Source organism: Triticum dicoccoides, chromosome 7B (genome assembly GCF_002162155.2).
Source record: "Triticum dicoccoides isolate Atlit2015 ecotype Zavitan chromosome 7B, WEW_v2.0, whole genome shotgun sequence".
Classification (NCBI taxonomy): Eukaryota; Viridiplantae; Streptophyta; class Magnoliopsida; order Poales; family Poaceae; genus Triticum; species Triticum dicoccoides.
The window spans coordinates 75,288,008-75,295,566 of NC_041393.1; positions in this window are offsets into that span (position 1 = coordinate 75,288,008).

The window sequence follows — 7,559 nt, forward strand, 5'->3', positions numbered from 1 at the left end:
GGCGGCGATCTCCTGTGGCCGAGGAAGAAGATGAGGTCGAGGACGACACGTCGGGGCTCTTCCAGTCGCGTGAGCCGACGAAGAGGACGAGGGAGGCACTACGGAGCTCGGGGGCGCCTCAGAGAGGAGAGGGGGTGGCGGTGGCTGCGAGGGCAGCGAGGGTCAGCGACGGTGGCGCTCGGCCGGTTGTGTGCGAGAGGGACGGAGAAGGGGAGAGGCGATGGGAGAGGTCGAGGGGGTTCCAGGGGTGTCGTGGCGTCGCCTGGTGCATCGAGGAGGAGCCAGGCAAGCTGGGAGGGAGGAGGTGGCCGGGGCGTGTGCCGGCGCGCGTCGGCCACGCGCGCTGCCTACTGGCGCGGGGAAGACGACATGGGGAAAGTGGAGATGGGCTGGGCCGGCTTCTGCAGCAGGCCGCACAGGTAGGCGCCAGGTAGGTCTTCTGCTCTTTTTTTATTTTTCTGTTCTGTTTTTCTTTTATTTAATCTTTTGCCACTGTTTAAAAATCAAAACAGATTCAAAAACAGTACAAAGTATCCTCTGGATATTTTTATGTTGCTGAATGGGCTGATCCAAATGCACATAAAATGTTCCAGGGTATTTGAAAGTATATTCTATACATATTATGAATATAATTCCAAATGCAACTAGAATAATGATTTAAATTCAGTGCTCAAAATATTCCTCAAAAATGTTCATTATTTTTGGTTTGGTGCAAAACCCTTGCCAAAATATAACCAACATTAGTTAAGGCCATTTTGGAAACATTGAATGCATTTTCCAGGGTTCTTTGCCCCTCTTTTATTTAAGTTTTTGAGGCTTCCAAATTTCCTCAGTTCAAGTTTCAAAAATTTAAACATGATGCAAACACTAGGCAGCACCAGAAGCTAGGGATGTGACAACTCGCCCCCACTAAACAAGAATCTCGTCCCGAGATTCAGGCGTAGGTCAGATGAAGGGGAAAACGCAACTAACGCAATCTTCACGATCCAGGTTGCACTTCAAATGAATGTTGATTCAATCACCATCTTTGTCTTGTCGTCTTGCTCTGAGAACTCGAGCCAACATGACAACGAGAGGAGAAGGGAACTCTAGAAGGATCAATCTTCTCGCAGATCGAGCAACTCAGGATCCACTCACGGAATGAGACATAGAAACATCTCTTGAGCTGAGAGGCAAAACACACATCTGAGGAAAAATGGAGTAAGGCAGATGACGAGGGCTCGCTAGGTAGACAACAATTCCAGACTTAAGAATGTGGTAAATGGTTGTCAATGTAGCGAAGAGTTGAATTGCCACTATACCATAACGAGACATCTTGGAGGAGGGTGATTCGTAGAAATTTCCCCTTAAGTGGCAAAAAGAATTACCTTTGATTCAGAGATCATTGAAACTCTTTAAACCAGCCTAAGGCAATTCTCGAGCGATCGTTTGGAGGGGGTCGGTAGAATGGCATACTCGGACTTGGATGATGTGGATTACCTTGTTGAAGACAACACAAGGGATAATTTTGGTAACCGGGGAGAAGCTCAACAGTAGAGAGTGAGTCCACTGTTTGAAAAGTTATATCATAACCGAGGAAACTGAGAGCAATCCTAGTTAGTGCCGATGGTAACACCTAGCGCTTGTGCATGCTCTCAAGAACTTGAGCATTTCCATATTCATCAAGGTTTTACCAATTTCCGAAGCGAGGATCCTGGCAGCACATCATACTACCATGATGAATACCGGTGGAAGATGCAGATGCAAAGGAAGATAACACCTTCTCAGATTTCTCCTTAGTAATGCCAAGGTCACAAGATCTGGATAATCGACCGAGAGACATTTAGCACTCCGCCTGTAATGTTCTCCTTTATGTGCTAGTGTATCCCATTCATAGATATGGTTTGATATCTAGAACATCAAGTAAAAGGTCGGACTTCGGAACACAAAAATCCCTAAGGAACAACTAGGGAGTAAATCCTACGAAGTCCTTATGGGGAGGTGGCCAACTTCCTCAATCAAGATACTACAATAATAGGTCTTCCGGCTGGGTGTGTTGGCCACGACATCCACTTTACCGGTTATCGAGAGACCAATATTATAGTTCTTGGGAAATGTTCCAACCATCATATCTGCCTGAGATTGAGATCTGGCTGGTGTCAGGATATTCCAGACTCATCGAGTCTAGAAAGAAAAATGAAAGTTTGCAACACAAATCGACGAGATGACGTTGCGAGATTCTCGGGAAATGAACTATGATAGCAAGCTCCAAAACATGAGCTGGTTCTGCTACACACATGTGAACACGTTGTCCCAGATAAACACTATCACATGGTAGTCTTACAATAAAACACTACCGAGTTCAGGTGGGGAACCATCATTAATGACATCAAAGTCTCCACGCATGGAAGTCCAAAGAGTTCACCTTGGACAGACTCCTTTATCTTTGAACAACTCAATCAGTGGCTTGGTGTGCTAGGATATACATATGGAATGAAGATGATCAGTCTAACAGACCACAGAATTCTTCGCACGCGCATGACTGACTTGGGATGATTCCAAAGGAGGTAAAACAAGCCTTCTCAAATTCATGGCGGCAACTTGCATCAAGTGCACATGAATTAGAGGGACTCACTTCTTTTGTCCAAACATATGCTTCACGAACGAGTCATGAAGATAATGCTTACACAAGTTTCCAACACTAGCTTAATGTTCAACAAAATCATGGAGGAGATAAGGATGTTGTCAATGGGCTCAACAACAATTCCTCCAGGTTTCCATATTAGTGGAATTCCACAATTATGTGAACAAGGTGATAGCATTGGTCAGACCCGAAAGATATAATGGTATATGCTCGAGGAACAACCACGAGTAAGACAACATTACGAATATCGTTGGTTCTAATTTGATTTGACGATAGCCCATACTCAAATCAAAGGTTTGGGTAAGATAATAGATCCAACAATTGATCACGAGGATCAACCAATAAAGATATCATCTTTCTTCAACACACACACAAAAAATATCCCTTAAAATGACTAAGCCAGACAATCTTTTATCTTCCAACTCTCCAAGTTGTTGTTTGGCTTAACCAACTAGCTCAGGGGTATCCAACACAGATTTTTGGAGAAGGGGGTGGTTTACAGGAATAAACCAACTTGTTCACGAACTCAACATAGCAGTCAGGTGACAACCTAGTGATACTTTCGAGAAGATAATCGAAAAATCACGAACCACCGATAGGTTACTAAGCTCGAGAACAATCTTGCTTTTTAGGGCAAGACGATATGATCAACAGAGCAAGGTATTGACACAATCCTAACTCATTGATCAGAGGGTCCACCAGAAATAAGGACTAGGTAGCACGAATAGTCTTAGAATGATGATTCAAGAACCAACACGCTAAGAATGAAATTATTGTCCTTTAACTACCAAGCAACAAGGTTGCCAGGAGTATTGATTTCACACACCATGATTCACTTGTCGACATTCCGGTTGCAACAACACGGGAACCGAGAAATGAATAATGATGGAGAGAGGTATCACTGTGTCAAGAGTTCATAGGATGGTGTGCAATTCCCATGACAATCTTGATATAAAGATGGTAATACTCTAAGGTAGAGCAGAGCAAAAGCAAGATTAGCAATTTGATCTGTGGAGTACGACTGCTTTGACCCAATCCTGGAAATGGACAAGGTACTAGAGTTTGTTTCTCCTAGTTATTCTGGAATAGAATGGCTTGACGGACCACAAGAGTAATAGGCCTCGATAAACGAATGCACGCATACTCTTGACTATCAATTGATAGACGAGGGTCAGAATGCATCTAAAGAGAACAACTCAAAGGAACATATAATTTTCTGAGTTGTGGATGCATAGATTAGTATGTCGAGCGAGATCAACGTTTCTTCCAGATAACCCATGCAGAGAGGTAGGACTGGCAGAGTCACGATTTATGAATGGAGATCTCCTCAAGAGTACTCTAATTGTGAACCTTTGATCCAATAAACATCTGCCATAAGTGGTTCATAGTATTTGGAAGAAGGGAATACCACGGACCTCGAGGACTATCGCAAAGTTACTAATATCCTAAAGGAACTAGAAAACACTATCAACATGAAGTAAGTAGAGTGAATCTCGGGTTCAAGAACCCAGAAATAGAATACCTACTACTAAGTAGCATCACGGGATGCTTTCGAGAATAAAGGCCAGAATCATCACACTGGGACACAGATCATGGCTAGACCAATAGATGATACCCTAAGCACTTAGGGTCATAATTATTAACTCCAACATATATGTCAAGGCAATAAAGTACCTCAACTCACTAATTTGTGTGATTAATCTGACCAAAAGGACATCGGGAACGGGAAGAAGGGATTTGCAAATGCATCAGACTGTTTAGAAACCTGGGATGACTCGGACATCATAACGGCTATAAATGCTCAAAAAGATTTGAGACATGCTACAAAAATGGTGGCATAGCCACTCAGAAGCACAATACCAAGGTTTTGAGATCAACAGTTAACATAAAGAAGTCGTAGGAGCTGAACTCAAGCTTAAATCCAACAATCTTATAAGTCTACGGATTAGTAACACGTGATCCTGATAGAAATAAGAGAAAGCCTAGTTCCTTAACCCCGTAGGAAAGATAAGATGACTCAGATCAGAAGGGCATAAGGTATAAGGAGTAAAAAGAGCCTTACGTTCCATCCCACAATCAATTCCCTTATATAACTAAAGAATTTCTAGACTCAACTTCGACCAGTTTGGCTTGGTAATCCTACAGGCAGTCAAGCTCTGATACCAATGCTGTCAGGACCCCGACTCAATGCCACATCGATCTAGCATGTAACACCTCATATCACTTTGTGGCCTCACGCACGGTATTCCCACGGGTGTCACCTTACCTTTTTTCGGGACCGTTTGCGCCTTTTGGCACACGTATATGATAGTGTCGCTAGCATCCATATGATAAGGAGCCCGGGCTGACATGACTAGTCGTAAACCCAAAGTGGCACAGACTTACAGGGACAGGCATCCATGACCCAGCATCGAACGTGTCGGTCATCAGCAAGTGGGTCCGGGCTGTAGCTCTGGGCTAGCAGGACTCCGGTAAACCGGGCTGTAGCGGGCTAACAGGACTCACGTACTCAATGTTTGACATTTCCCCGAAGGGACAGACACTGGAACGAAGGACACATGCCGGCCAGCCTAAGTGTTCCGGAGCACTAGCAAGCCACTAAGGCTCAATGGAAACACTAGGAGACATTTCCCGGTAAGAGAGGCTACTAAAGATAAACAACTAGATAGTCAGATCCCACACATACCAAGCATTTCAATCATACACACAATATGCTCGATATGTGCAAATACAACAAGGCATCACAACATGACTCTACGACACAAATAAGTATTCATTAGGCACCGAGGAGCGGGATATTACAAACAGGGGTCTCATGACCCAACATTTAGAGCATACAAATCAAAGCACAGGCGGAAGCTATGATGTCTGAGTACAGACATCTATAAATGAAAAAGGCTGAGAAGCCTGACTATCTACCAGATCCTGCCGAGGGCACAAGATCGTAGCTGAGTTAACAAGCTAAACGTCGAAGTCCACGCGGAACTACTAGCGAGATCGAAATCTCTCTGCAAAAACATAAAATAGGCAAACGTGAGTACAAATGTACCCAGCAAGACTTACATCATAACTAACTACATATGCTTCATTATCAACAAAGGGGAAGGGTGGGGTTTAACCGCAGCAAGCCAGCTTTGACTCGGTGGCTATCCTGAACTACGAATGCAAGCGACTCTTTTGAGGTGGCGCACACGAGTCCACATATTCACCATATCAATACACCACTATGGATCCGCTCCCGTCTCCCTACGAGAACGCCATCCGTAGCACTCACGCTTATCTTGCGTATTTTAGGGTATCCACTTTCACTTGTCTATGAACTGATATAAGCAACCCAGAAGTCCTTTACCGCGGACACGGCTATTCGAATAGATGATGTTAACCCTGCAGGGGTGTACTTCTTCATACATGTTTCCACCACTTAGCGTCTGCACACGACATGTGCTCGGCAGACTTCAAGCGAAAGCCGACGTGGGTGTAGACCACGACCTACCTAAACACTCAAGTCTCTAATCCAGGTTTATCGCCTATTCGGGTTCCATCCATGAGGAGATCCGGCCGGGGTTTCGCTCACAGCCCCAAACGATGTGAACAGGGTTCCGTGACACCAAACGGGCGCCCAGTATACCCGACCACGTGCCTACCGCATCACAGCCCACCCCTACGGTCAGCGCTGTCCACGGCCTCCAGCATACTACAAACACCAGAAACTACTTGCAACTCCTGGACAGAGGACTAGGGTGAATAAGAAGTCGAGCGGGGTCATATTTCAGGGCCCAATGCATGGTAGTAGCTGAATCATGGATCACAAACACAGAACTCAGTTCCTAAGGACTCAGTTCACAAACACGAATCATGGCTTCAATGAGACAACCCACCATGTACTCCTACATGGCCTCTCACCGATACCTTTACCAAATCGTGTTCACACATTTAGCTCACACACAGTAGGACATGTTCACACACCTCTGATTCATTCCCGATGAATCAGACCTGACTCAACTCTAAGCAGTAGCAGGCATGACAAACAAACATGAATGAGTAGGCACAACAGGGCTCAAGCAACTCCTACTCATACTAGTGGGTTTCATCTATTTATTGTGGCAATGACAGGTCATGCAGAGGATAAAGGGGTTCAGCTACCGCAGCAAGTAACAAATGACTCGTTGTTGTCCTAATGCAGTAAAAGAGAGCAGGGCGAGAGAGTAGGATTGTATCGGAATGAACAAGGGGGGTTTTGCTTGCCTGGCACTTCTGAAGATAGTATAGTTCTTCATCAGTGTCAACGATCACATCATCGATACAGCGTCTACCGAGGGGGAACAACACTGGCAAACACAGAAGAAACACGATCAATGCAGTGCACAATATGATGCATGCTATGACATGGTAACATGCTGGTGTTTTGAGCTAATGCAGCTAGCAACAAAGTTAAATGAAGTTGGTTTGAATCCAAGATTCAAATTCAAACTTCATATGTGATCATTCAAATGCCCTTTATATGATTTGTGCTAAACAGCAGCTATAAGTTGTTCTAACATGCATGAAAATGGTACAGATGGATAGATTGGATTTTTCTGATCATTTTTCATATATAATTTATTTCATTTGGAGTTACGGTTGAATTTCTATGAATTTTAGAAGTTTTGGACATTTTTCTGAAAATAATAAATCATTTAAGATTTATTCAAATTCCAGAAAGGAATTGTTGCGTCAGAATGACCTCATAGTGACGTCAGTAGGTTAACGGGCTCCGTCCCGGTCAAACCTAACGTGTGGGGGCCACACGTCAGTGTCACAGGGCTGCTTAGCTCACTGACAGGTGGGACCAAGTCAACGGCCACGTCAGCGTAGTCAACCATGACGCGTGGGCCCACCGGGGTTAGTTAAATTAAGCAGAAGATGTAGTTTGTGTTAATTAGGGCGTGGGGCCCAT